Source organism: Macaca nemestrina, chromosome 19, assembly GCF_043159975.1.
Source record: "Macaca nemestrina isolate mMacNem1 chromosome 19, mMacNem.hap1, whole genome shotgun sequence".
In the NCBI taxonomy this organism is placed as follows: domain Eukaryota; kingdom Metazoa; phylum Chordata; class Mammalia; order Primates; family Cercopithecidae; genus Macaca; species Macaca nemestrina.
In genome coordinates, this window is record NC_092143.1 from 78,053,195 (window position 1) to 78,066,907 (window position 13,713).

The 13,713-nt window shown below is 43.5% G+C and overlaps 1 long non-coding RNA gene across 2 annotated transcripts in view; it reads right to left on the reverse strand.

Moving 5' to 3' along the window:
• Window positions 1–350: 350 nt before the first annotated feature.
• Window positions 351–13,713, reverse strand: part of LOC105478863 (uncharacterized) — a 36,225-nt gene continuing 22,862 nt past the window's right edge. For both annotated transcript variants that reach the window (XR_011617323.1, XR_985542.3), the window contains one exon: window positions 351–10,083. This is a non-coding gene — a long non-coding RNA (uncharacterized lncRNA). The remainder of the gene's footprint in view (window positions 10,084–13,713) is intronic.

Consider the following 13,713-nt stretch of genomic DNA (forward strand, 5'->3'; position numbering starts at 1 on the left):
ACTGCATGGCCCTATATTTTTAGATATCAGGTCAAATGGAAAATAAGTAAAGTAGTAAACTTTTAAAAAAGTATTTCTCTGTTGCCTGTGGACTGAGGTAGGCACTCTGGTCAGCAAAAAGTTACAAAGATAGGGCTTTTTGCTTCTCACATCCAGGAAGATCAGCTTCCAGACCTTTCCTGAGTAGGAGAGGCAAGAGTCTTGAGTTAAACTCACCTTTCTCTTACACAGTCTTTTTTTTTTTTTTTTTTTGAGACGGAGTCTCGCTCTGTGGCCCAGGCTGGAGTGCAGTGGCCAGATCTCAGCTCACTGCAAGCTCCGCCTCCCAGGTTCACGCCATTCTCCTGCCTCAGCCTCCCGAGTAGCTGGGACTACAGGCGCCTGCCACCACGCCCGGCTAGTTTTTTGTATTTTTTAGTAGAGACGGGGTTTCACCGTGTTCGCCAGGATGGTCTCGATCTCCTGACCTCGTGATCTGCCCGTCTCGGCCTCCCAAAGTGCTGGGATTACAGGCGTGAACCACCGCGCCCGGCCTACACAGTCTTATATTTAAAAATGTACCTGACACCCAGAAACTTTTCACTACCAATATCACATAGGTAGGTGATTTTGCTTTCTTAAAAGTACCATAGGATACTATTTTATTATTATTATTGTTATTATTATTTATATTTTTTGAGACAGAGTCTCGCTCTGTTGCTCAGGCTGGAGTGCAGTGGTGCGATCTCGGCTCACCGCAAGCTCGGTCTCCCGGGTTCACGCCACTCTCCTGCCTCAGCCTCCCGAGTAGCTGGGACTACAGGCGCCTGCCACCACACCTGGCTAATTTTTTGTATTTTTAATAGAGACGGGGTTTCACCATGTTAGCCAGGATGGTCTCCATCTCCTGACCTCGTGATCCACCCACCTTGGCCTCCCAAAGTGCTGGGATTATAGGCGTGAGCCACCGTGCCAGGCCAGGATACTATTATTAAAACCATAAAATATTAATAATACAGTCTATTTGATTCATAAGATAACAAGATAAATAATAATTGAGAAGCTTTTATCATCAGATTCCTATCATGTCATATTTCTGATAGTTTTCTTTTTGACTTCCCAGGCTCAATTGATCCTCCCACCTCAGCCTCCTGAGTAGCTGGGACCACAGGTGCCCACCACCATGCCTGGTTTGTTTGTTTGTTTGTTTATTTATTTATTTATTTATTTAGTAGAGATGGAGTCTCACCATGTTGCCCAGGTTGGTCTCGAACTCCTGGACTCAAGCAATCCTCCCACCTCGGCCTCCCAAACTGTTAGCCACCACTCCCAGTCGAGTTTTCTTAAAACTCAACTTTACCAGGAAATAACTTACGTTCAAAAACTGAATCCATTTAAAGTGTGCAATTATGTGAGTTCTGACGGTTATAGATGCCTGAAAAAGCACCACCACTCGAAGATGCAGCACATTCCTGTCACCCCAGAAAGGCCCCGGCCTCTGCAGTTCAGCCCACCTTCCACCGCCGCCATGGGCAGCCCCTTGCCCTCTGCAGTTCAACCCACCTTCCACTGCCGCCACGGGCAGCCCCTTGCCCTCTGCAGTTCAGCCCACCTTCCACCGCCGCCATGGGCAGCCCCTTGCCCTCTGCAGTTCAACCCACCTTCCACTGCCGCCACGGGCAGCCCCTTGCCCTCTGCAGTTCAGCCCACCTTCCACTGCCGCCACGGGCAGCCCCTTGCCTGTTGCCCCTTGAGCTTTGTTTTGTTGTTGTCATTTTGTTTTTTGGTTTGGGGTCTCTTTCTTTTTTTTTTTTTTTTTTTGGCTAGAAATGTGTTTGTTTCCATTTCTGGCAAGGAGTAAGATGGCTGCAAGAGTGTAAAAACTCTCAGGGTTACATTGAAAGACCCTTCAGTCCCTATGTCATTCACAAATTTATAGTAATTTACCAAAGCTTCGGGGAGAGCTCCAGGGGCTTTGCCTCTTTCAAACTCCTGCCACCAGGTAGGGTCAGGGAGGGCTGAAGGCAGGTGGGTAGCTCTGAGCATTTGAGAAAAAGCATGCGCAGGGGAGGCGAGGCACACGCTCCCTCTTCTCTGACACATTGGACAAAACTCATTGCCCATGTTCAAGTTAATGCAAATGCGACCCCTAAACACGTATGTGGTGGCACGTACAGCAGGGGGTGTGTTGGGGGGTGCGAGAACACTGAGCTAAGTCAGGTGGCTTCTATTTGTACAATTTCGAGTAAAAATTCCGCTTCCCCAGGCTCTCTCTCTTCGCCTGTAAAGTGAGACAGAGATAGGACCGAATCTTCTCTAAAGCCCTTTGCAGTCTATAAATCCATGTTCAACTGTCAAGATCTTTAAAACACCAGTGACTGTGGTTATCATAAGTCAAGAAGCAAATTGGGATGAAAACAGAGAACTGAAAATTTGTCAGAGAAATACTTCATGACTCTCAATCTCTCTTGCGGAAATGACCCAGTCATCTGGGTTGTCTGGTTCAAGCGTCAGTTCAATTGTTTTTTTGGCTCTTCTTAACCTTTATGTTAATGGCTCTGTCACTCTGATCTTACTTTGAGAATTAAGAGACAAATATGCAAAAAGTAAACAACATTAATGTCTCCATATCTTGCTGAAAAATACTGTTTTCCTCGAGGATGTATTGTGTTTACTTTTTTTTAAAAAAAGATTGCAATATTTTAACTTAGCTGCTGAGTGACTTTTACTTAAAGAAGATTTTGAAACCAACTAAAACAAAAAAATTAAAATTTTATCAGACTTATTTCAGCAACTAGAAAAAAACCAAAATGATTTGAGCCCTTTCAGGATATCCTGTTCCACACCCATACAGGCAATTGTAATACCGTCTCAAGTTGGGTTATAACTAAGGTATGCCTGAGGTTATAACACCTTCTTTCTTTTAATTAAAAAAAATTCAGGGGAGGGGAAAGTCAAACCTCAAAAGCACTTTTCTGCCTTTTCAGAGCTAGTTCTACGTGTTCTAATTTTTACACAGCTTCTAACTTAGGAGACATGAATCTTGCAAACAGTCAACTCTCAGCTATTTGGGGACTTCTGATCTGGTCTGTGGATTATATTACTTTTTTTCACTCTCTTTGTGATTAGCTTCAGATACCTCAAGTGAAAACTCAAATGAGTCTACTTTATTACTTATTATTAGCCTGGTAAAATGTCTGATGGGAGAAAACTTAAATCTGCTAATTACAATGAAATGTGTGTGTTTGGGGACCAACTTTAATGGAAACAAAATAAGTCACATTAGTTTTTCAGAGCCCCAGTCTAAACTAACTGATGTAATTTAAACCTTAATCCATTCAATAGTCCAAAGACTTTTTGAATATACACACTTGTTAAGAGAATATATTTTAGCTGCAAACAAATGGAAATCTTTTCTAACGTCAATTTGGAAGATAAAAATAATTTCTGAACCTGTACCAAACTGATAAAGCATTTGATTTACATTTCAACTCTATCAATCTATAGACTTTTATATATTATCTCATTTAAAAGTCATCACAGTACATCATCCTCAAAAGCTAACCATGTACTTTTTTTGTTTTTAAGATAAAGATGAGGTCACTGTGTTGCACAGGCTGGTCTTGAACTTGTGGCTTCAGGTGATCCTCCCACCTCAGCTTCCCAAAGTGCTAGGATTACAGGTGTCAGCCACCACACCCAGCCTAGATTTTATTTTTAAAGGTGGTTCATGTTAATATAGATTATGCTTATGGAGCAAAGCTGTATTTATTATATATATATATAAAATATATAATGAATATATAATATTCATTATATAATTTCGATAATGTACCGAAATTATCATTTCGGTAACTCACACAGCTATGTATATATATTTATATGTATATACGGATATTACATATTATACCATATATGCATATATTACACCATATATAATATCCATCTATAATATATATTATACCATATATAATATCCATATGTAACATATATGTATTTTATAATTAAGTTATGTTGCCACCTTAAAGGTAGCTTACAAACTATCTCCCATACAAAGGTATTTGAACCAGAACACAATTTTTTTTTTTACCAGTTCTTTTGGGTAGGCACAACTATTCCTCCAAAGGCTGTGGAATGTATTCCACATTTTTAATTAAGTTCTTACTTGTGCTTTCATTCATTTTATCATTTCAGATCAGTTCAATTGCCTTCAAATCCTGAGCTTATAAGCCTCTGCTAATTGGCATAGCTGGGCATGCAACCTTACGTGTGGAAAAGATTCACAGGAGCGAATTGAAGCATAGCGGAAGAGGGATCCGCCACTTACGTTAGTCCATTACCCATGGGACAAGGGAAGGCCCTATCTCAGGTGTCAGGTCCCTTTAACTAACACCCCTAACCTCTGCCATTGTTGGAGACAGACACTGGGGTGAGCCAGCATCAGCCAGGCTGCAGCGAATCAGACAAACACAAGCACCAACAAAGCCTTCATTCACTGCTTCCGGACACTTAGTAGGGGCAAGGGCACATGAAAGGGCAAAAGGGACTGTGGCTATCAAGACAGCTGGGCTCAAGTGTCACATTGAAGCCAAAAAACTTGTACCTGGCACAACCGTAAGGATCAGATGCTGGCTGGGCATCTCTCCCCCACAGAGATGCCACTGTGCTGAGACGCACCACTGAAGGGCCTTGGGAACTATTAGGTTCCATGCATGATCTCTGCTCACTATGGCTGGTCAATTCGGGTCTCCAGTTCCTTGGCCACTGGGTGATATTTTAAGAAATATTTTCAGTGTCAAGGAGGAAGAAAAGAGGCTCATAAGAAAGTCAGGGAAGTTGCCCTGAGGTGGCCACATTCTCTGAGCAATGTGCCTAGGTAGACAGGATCTAGTCTTCCTGAAATGCATGCTCCCTTCATAATGAAAAAATCCCTCAGATTTTTCTCAGCACTGGTAATTGCTCACATTTCTCCATTAGTGTTTGTGACTTTTTTGTATATGACTTTTGTCTCTTTTGTCCATCACTGCACCCTAAATACCACAAGCAGCACCTGGCCCATAGTTTGCACTCAATCAATACTTGTTGAATGAATGACTGTTCCAAGTGTTGTCATAGGCTCTAATACTTTACAGATGCTACTTCACTCAAATCTCAACAACTCGAATAACACAAATACTGTGTACACCCCAGTTTACAGATGAGAAAACTAACCAGAGAGAAGTTAAATAATATGTCCTGGATCACACATCCAGAGATGGAAGACTCAGAATTCCAACCTGAGTCATCTGTTTACGCCGTATGGATTCTTGATCAATTGTACACTGACTCTCATTATCTTAGAGGGTCAATAGTTTACACTTACTGTACACCAAAACATAACCAAACTTATTCTGTTCCAAATATTTCATGGCCAGACTGATTTCCCTGCTTCTAGACTGTTCACTGTAAATATCCTGACACACTGAAAAGATTACCTTTAAGATTTGCAGTTCTCTGGCCACCCTTTCAGCTGTCTGTGTCTAAGTCCACCAGCAAAGTTGGAGTTGACCAATCTGAAAAATTAGCCTGCAAAATGCAGCTAGTGACACATCTCAGGATATGGCTATGTTTTCCGTGCTGTGGGGAGTCCTTACCTTCACCTGGATGACCAGCTTGCACTCATAGAGGATGTGTGGTTTCTCTTTCAGTGTCTTTGAATGAGTTCGGTTCTGAAGACAGATGTTCTATCACTACCTCCAGAGAAATAAGTCTCTTCTGTTTGTGCTTACAAGTGGGCTGTGTAGCTAGGGCCTCATGGCTTACCCTCCACTCTATGTTGCAGCTAACGAGCCAAAACCTGACCCTGAAGTACTCACTCAAAGAAAGGGAGAATAGGCCAATGGCTGTGAGTGCTCCCTCCTGAGCCGATGATGGCTGACAATAGCTCTTGTAACATGGGCACTTGAATTAGGGGCTGGACTGAGACGGTACAGGCAGCAGAGTGGCTGTAAAACAATGTGATTACTTTCAGCAGTGATAGAATTGGACCATATGAGCTATAGGTTATAAACTCTATAACCCATTAGTGCTTCTCAGCTTTATCCATTTTCCTTATGAGGGTTGGGTTAGCTTTTTTGTTTTTTTCCTAATGGATTACCTTCACCTTAAGGTTGTCTGTTTTAAAGTTTTATAACTATCTCATTTGCAGTAAACTTCATTTATGTTCCAGGAAGGAGGCTTGGACTTGGAGCAAAATAATCCAAAACAATACTAAAAGTAAGGATTATAATCTACCTCCAGGTCTTTCTTGAGTAATTGTCAGATACAGGCAAAGAAGAACAGGTTATCTTCACCCACAGAATTCATGCACCTCTGAAAACAATATGAACTGAGTAGTAACACCAGCAATAACTATTTGTATTTTGGACATGTTCAATGCATAGAAATTAGAGAAGAGAAATGTATTACAATGTAACAATCTATAGCCATTAAAATAAAGTATTCTGTCTAAAAGTTGGCCCTAACTATTCTCCTCTAGCTTTTTTGCACCAACTGCCAAAACATCTAGGAGAATAATTTAGAAAGTGAAGCCAGAGAAGGGCTAGAGTTGATTCAAGACCTTATGAAATAAAATGTACAGAATACAGAGAGAAAGAAACACTTGCACGCTTTAATCAAGATGTAATTATTTGTATATCACAGAGAACGTGAACTCTTGCCATCTTAAAAGTTGCATGTCCAGCTATGCCAATTAAAAAGAAAAATATTAGGTGTGTTTGGGGCACAGGAGCATTTTCTAAGGAGGGGTTTATAACTTCATCAGATTCACATAAATGGTTATAATGTGAAGAGTTTATATATAAATAATTGCTGTAGCAGAGGATTGAGTCTTTTGTACATTGACTTCTGCCTGCTAGTCCTTTAGCCAGGATGCCTGAATGGAATGTTTAGATTGCAGCCGGGCTTCCAACTTCTGGTGAACCAGGGAGATCTGGATCTGGGGTGAATAAGCTACATACCCTGTAGGAGAAACATAACTTCAAATGGGACAACATAAATAAACTTCTCCGGGTGTTGTCAAGTACACAGAAGAAATACATTTAATTGTAGCCTACTGTTGCCCTAAAAAATTTATTTCCCTCACCTGGCGAGCAGGTCACTGTCAGAGATACTCCCAAGCCTCATTCTGAATTCTTCTTTTTTTTTTTTTTTTTTTGAGATGGAGTCTCGCTCTGTCACCCAGGCTGGAGTGCAGTGGCGCGATCTCGGCTTATTGCACAACCTCCGCTGCCCGAGTTCATGCCATTCTCCTGCCTCAGCCTCCTGAATAGCTGGGACTACAGGCGTATGCCTGTATTTTATTTATATGATACGTCATTCCTCCTCCTCCAAAGGATTTGAAGATGCAAACCTTTGTGTAAGCAGTAGTTTCACTGGGCTTAAAGACAAGGCTAGAGCAAGGATCATAGCTACTTTGAAACTACAAATGTCTATGAGAATCAATTGATGGTCATGAACCCTTGCGGCAGAACAATGCACACTTGCCTCAAGTAGACTGTGTAATTACTGAGGATGGGTTTCTAGATTCTCATGACTCATCTATGTGTTCATGAACCTCATGTTCAGAATCTCTGCTTCAGATGAGGGATTCTCAACCTTGGCACTATGGGCATTTGAGGTTGGAAAACTTTGTTATGGGGCTATCCTATCCATTCTAGGACATTTAACTGCATCCCTGGCCTCTACCTAGCAGATGCCTGTTGCAACCTGTCATCTCATTTGTGATAACCCAAAGCCTCTTCAGACATTGAGACATTTCCTATCCCCAGTTGAGAACCACTGAGCTTCAGAGACCACAGTGGAACTTTATGAAATCACCTCTGAAGTAGAAGGAGGTTCTCATATGCCCCCAATGTGACCAGGCTGTCTAGATTGGAAAGCAGAACAGGAGTCCACATTTGGGTGACATTTTCATATTCATGTCCTCACTGTAGCTTCACAACAACCCAGTAAAATAAGTGACCACAAACGCAGTGAGTAATGTCTTAATCTGTTTGTGCTGCTATAAAAAAATACCTGAGACTGGGTGGCTTACAAAGAACAGAAACATTTCTCACAGTTCTGGAGTCTGGGAAATCTAAGATCAAGGGGCCAGCAGGCTCTGTGTCTGGCTGAGGGCCTTCTTGCTGCATTCTCACACAGTAGAGGGATGAATGCTCTCACGTGGTAGAAGGCAGAAGGGCAGAAAGGGCTTAAGCTAGCTCCCTCCAACCCTTTCAAAAGGCACTAATCCATTCGTGAAGGCAGAGCCCTCATGACTTAATCCCTTCTCCCAAAAGTGCCCCACCTCTTAATAACACTGCAATGGGGTTTAAGTTTCAGCATGAATTTTGGAGGGGACATACATTCAAGACATAACAAGTAGCAAATCCAGGTTAAAGGCAAATCTGCTTCCAAATCCAATGTGCTTTCTAGGAAGTATGGTAAGGTGATTGGACTATAACTGGAAGAGCTGAAGTTTTAGTTAGGGTTCTGGCTCTTAAGCAGTCACACAAGCATTTAAACTGTGACTCAGCTCTGTGTTGCTCAGTGGGAGCAGTGCCTCTGTATGGCAGGAAATATGCCTCTGCCCGTTTCACGGGAACCTCACAGGAACAGATGAGAGACTGATGAGTGACAGCACTTTAAAGACTACCAAAGCCAGTTCAAATGTAAGGTGTTATTAAATTGAAAAGTATCCATTAGCCTATAAAAATTACATGGACATCAGCACTCTAAAATTGTCTTTATGAATAGAATCTTGAGAAATGATGACACTTGTAGAATATTAAAAACTGAAATGGCTCAGGGATTAGCTGTCACACTTAACATTAATTTCCTCTGAATAGTCCGGTAGAGCAAGCCTATTCAAGACCAGTGATAAGTGTTCCAAAAGGAAGTCACTCTAAGAAGAAATAAAGTAAGCTAACAATAGCTGACTATTCTTTTTTGGTAACTCCCAAGCCCTTCGTTGGATTTTGAGTACAACAATGATGCTGTTGGAGTAGAATAAAAATAACCTGATGTGGATCTATAAAGAAATGTTACATCTTGCTTGTGCTTAAAAATGAAAAGCCCACACGACTCTGTAAAATGGGTTTACACCCAGGTGAACCAGTGGTAGTAGTGAGTTTTGCCTCCTAAGATGGTTGGTTACTGAGCATGCCAATGACAGTCACATCACTGTCAAGGTAATTGGTTATTTCTACAAAACCCTTGGTGGGAGTCAGATGCTGTCACATCTATGGTGAGCTTCCGGGGTGAAGTGGCATGAAGGCCATCATCAGCCATCCAGACATCAGATGTCATCTTCTGCTCCCTCTTCCTAAGGCTGTGGCCTCTCCAGAATGATAATTGGTATCATTCTTACTCAATTGCTATTTGGAGCCCACGAGGACAGGAAAACTATGCTCAGCCCCAGAGGTCACTCGCCTGGCTAATTTTTCACTAATTATGTCTTAATTGTATTGTGTTAGGATAGAGGAAAAAAGCATTCTCTTCCAGAGTTTTATGAAGGTCACTGGACTTGACAAAAGTGCAGGGTTACCAGGACTGAGGCTCTTGACAGTGGTCAGCACAGGTGCGTCCTACTGGAACCAGTCAAGTAGCAGCACAGCTAAAATCCAATTTTGCAAAAGATGAAACCTTTTAGTGACGAAGAAGAACAGCAGATAAGGAGATGCTAAATGAATGAGAATAGGTGTGTCACGGAGTGATGGATGTGCATCACGTTTTCTGACGTGCATAGAAGACAGTACTATGGCACCAACTTTGGGGAAAAGAAAAAGCTTTATTGCAAGTCAACTGGCAAGGATGCAAAAGTGTAACTGTGAGGGAGACAGGAAGATGCAAGGAGGCATGATTTGATCAGATCATGCAAAGAGGCGGTGACAGGTGCTTGGCTAAGTCCGCACTGCAATGAAACGGGGCTCCTCTGCTTCTTAATTCAGTCCCTGCTCCTTGATCCAAGTTCTTAGGCTTCAACTGTGGTTGACGTTTTGTTTCTGGACAGCACTGAGGTCACAAATTGGGCATACTTGGTTCATCTGGGCAGGCGCAGGTTACCTGACTTGCAACCTGGGATCCCTTACAGGAAAAAACAACTCATTATTTTATTACATTTTATTTTGTTACTGACAAAGTCAAACCAGATTGAACTGGTTCTGCAGTAACAGGTGGACTTGACCCACAGATGGCTACAAAAGTTACAGAAATAATAACAAAACAACCTTGGGTGAGACTAGATTTTGAGGCTTATCGAAATGCAGCTGGATAAAGACTAAAAAGGAACCAGTCTGAGCATTGTACAGCCAAGGTGGGCTGGGATGTTATTTAAGACTTAATGACCCGGACTTTGACGCCCGTCCTTCTATCAGAGTAGTTTGAATATATTGTCAGAGCCGTGGAGTCAGAACAAAGGTAGCACAGGAGGGTGTAGAGTTTCCACTGAGAGGAACTGATGGTCTCGCCGTCACTCGTCCTGAAAAAGGGCTCTGTACTGGGGCAGAAAATAAGGACTGGGGAAGGACACATTAGGAGGGGAAATGGAGCCTGGAGTTAGTTTGATTTTCTGGTGAGGCGTGAAGATGCTGGGGTGGTGGTGCGGTACTAGCGTCAATGGCTCAAGATAACTTGGGGTTGGGTGGAAGTTATTCTCTCCATTGTTATTCTTCACTGCTATTTTTGAAGCTTCAGTAAAGTCTGATCAAAAGTGTGGCAAGTTAAAATTCTGAGAAAATAAGAACTTCCCCCCGCCCCCCCACATTATCTTTTGTTGTATTTACCTTCTACCCATTAAAGCAATGATCCCCACTGCTTCAGGGAAGGACAGACACGCCAAGAATAAAGATATCAATGGAATGTGTGAGTGTCATTTTTTAAACTGATAACCGAGATGCTGAAAGCTGAAGATGTGTCTTGTGAGACAGAGGTTTTTTGAGGCATAGGAGGGTTTGTAAGCACCAAAGACTGGGACAACTCATGGCCTAGTTAGACCATTAGGTGTGAGGAATGCATGGTGACATCTCAGCTATGTCCTGCCCAGAAGAAGAAAAAGTTCAAGCAGCTGATGCAAAAAAAATTCCAGAGGGGGCGGGTGCGGTGGCTCATGCTTGTAATCCCAGCATTTTGGGAGGTCGAGGAGGGCAGATCACCTGAGGTCAGGAGTTCCAGACCAGCCTGGCCAACATGGTGAAAACTCATCTCTACTAAAATACAAAAACTCGCTAGGTGTGGTGGCGGGACCCTGTAATCCCAGCTGCTCAGGAGGCTGAGGCAGGAGAATCACTGAACCCGGGAGGCGGAGGTTGCAGTGAGCCGAGATATGACACTGCATTCCAGACAGAGTGAGACTCCGTCTCAAAAAAAAAAAAAAAAAAAGAAAAAAGGAAGAATTCTAGGGGGAACATGAGCAGGGCACATACACTAGTGAGTGTCTAAGAAAGGACCCTGCCCTCTGACACCCCTGGATGATGCTCCAGGGGAAGAGGGAACAGCTAACGCCCGAACTGGGGGAATCACGGAAATAAAGCCTGAGAAGGCAGCTCATTTTGAAGTCAAGGGCATCCCCCAGCCAGCCTGCTAACCAAGCGTGGCTTGCAGAAACACCAGCACGGTGTTTTAGAAGAAAGGAGCTGAACGTCTACCTCCTCTGTGCTCTGAGTCTCTCCCAGCTCCAGAAGGGTGAGAGTATGGCAGAGTGAATTATTTGCTCAAAATATTTCCTTCCCGTGGAAGCTGTTCCTTTCCCTGGATCCCAGTGATAAGAGCTTCGAGCACACCCATAGCTGACGTGTGGCTGAAGAATAAACCTTTATTATTGTAAGCCATTGAGGTTTTAGCAGGGAGGTTTACGTTGCCTTAGAATAACCTAGAAATAAAAAAGAGGTAATATGCTAAGCCCTCCAAAAGCTTGCCAAGCCCCCATGAGGGACAGCAAAGGACGGGGGGCTTGAGGATACATTCTGGTTATGGACAGGGAGGGCTAAGTGGAAACAGAGGCACCTGAGTAGACCTGAAAACCAAAATGCAGTAGGAACGCAGAAGTTTCACTAGGTGAAGCGCCGTAGCATTCAGTGAAAAAAATGCACAATTGGATGTTACATCGGCAAAGGCTGCAATCCCGAACTGAGCTAAATAATGGATAAATAGATGTTCCTTCCCCCGAATGCCTAGGTGATGCTTAGATTACCCACGCGGAGAGGTCATGAGCAGGGAAAGGAAAACATCCTGAACTTTTTACCCAGAATAGAGTGAGAAATACTTAGTAACATCGTTTATATTCAATTGGCAGTAACAAGTTTTCTGCAGAAATGGGGGCTCAAGAACTAAGTGCAGTTATAAACTTTCATTTTTACACACTTGATTTTGTGACTATAAAATTCACATCCTCTAAAATTCACATCCTCTGGCAGGTGCTGTGCTGTGGGGGATGAAAGGGTGGGGCTTTCTGTTTGCCCATGGCTAACAGAAAGAAGCTGAGAGGAGGGGGCCTCCCTCCCTCCTTCCCCCCTTTCCCCCGCCGCCTTAGGCTAGCCAGGGATTGAAGCGGGGTTTCTGTGGGAGGAGGGATGCCCGGCTCCCCACAACATGGGGAGCACCAGTTGCAGAAGCAGCAGCACCAGGTGGAGCCTACGGCAGGTCCCCAGGGATCCCTCATCCCTGCAGAACACTTTGAGAGACCAATTCCTAGCAATCAACTTGATAGACTGGGGCCACAGTCACTTGGCTTACATGGTGATGCTCGCTGTAATTCATGCAGGGTCTAGGAAGTACCGTGCACTATGAATATGTAGAAGGTTTGACTTTTCTTGCCATTTACTCAAGTCTTTAAGACATTATAGCACAATTTATTTTTCTGGAGCTCAACCTCCATTTCCAGCCCCATACTACTTGATGGTAGAAAATGTAGTCTTGGGCAACTATGGTTTTCTCCAGCATTTCAGGCCCAAAACAACATTTCCTCTGGGCCCACTTTCCCTTTGGGGTGCCGCATGGCCACAGACATCCCTCCAGGTTGAACCCTCTCTGATACATCCCACCAGGCCCTCCACCACAGGACTTCAGCAAGCCCAATGCCCTCTCTTGGCCTATCCCTCTCTGGGGCAGGAAAAGTGTTCCAATGATCCACCTTTCTTAAGGCACAGAAGACTCAGGGCTGTCCCTGTTGCCTTCATCCAGGGCTGCCCTGCCACAATCTGCACTCTACAGCTCCCCCGGTGGCCCCCATGCAGAAGTGCAGAGAGAGCTAGGGCCCTGACCACTTCCTCCAACCTCCTCCACACAGGGAGCCCAAGGTCCCTCTGCCCAAGGATTCCCAAATCGCACATTCTATTAGTGCCACCCCCATCCGTGTTGGCTCAGTGGGCCACCAGTGCATCACCAAGTCCCTTGTTTCTTTCCCGATGCTTCCCCCACCACTTCAGAGGAGTTTTATTTGGTGGTGAGAGGATGTACAGTAATGTTCTTCCAGAAACTTTCTGTAGTCACCCCACAATACTTGTTTTTAACTTAAAGGCCAAGAATTGGACGACGTTGTCCTCTAGTTCCACTCCTTCCAGCAAATGCCACTGGAGACTATATCCAGGGGCCTGAATGAATGAAATGGGTGAGGGTTATTGTTTAATAGGGACTATATGTTTGGGGCAAAACATCAATGAATGCTTCAGAACAACCATCACAAATTTTCTTCCTAGTGAAGGATCACATTTCTCTCTC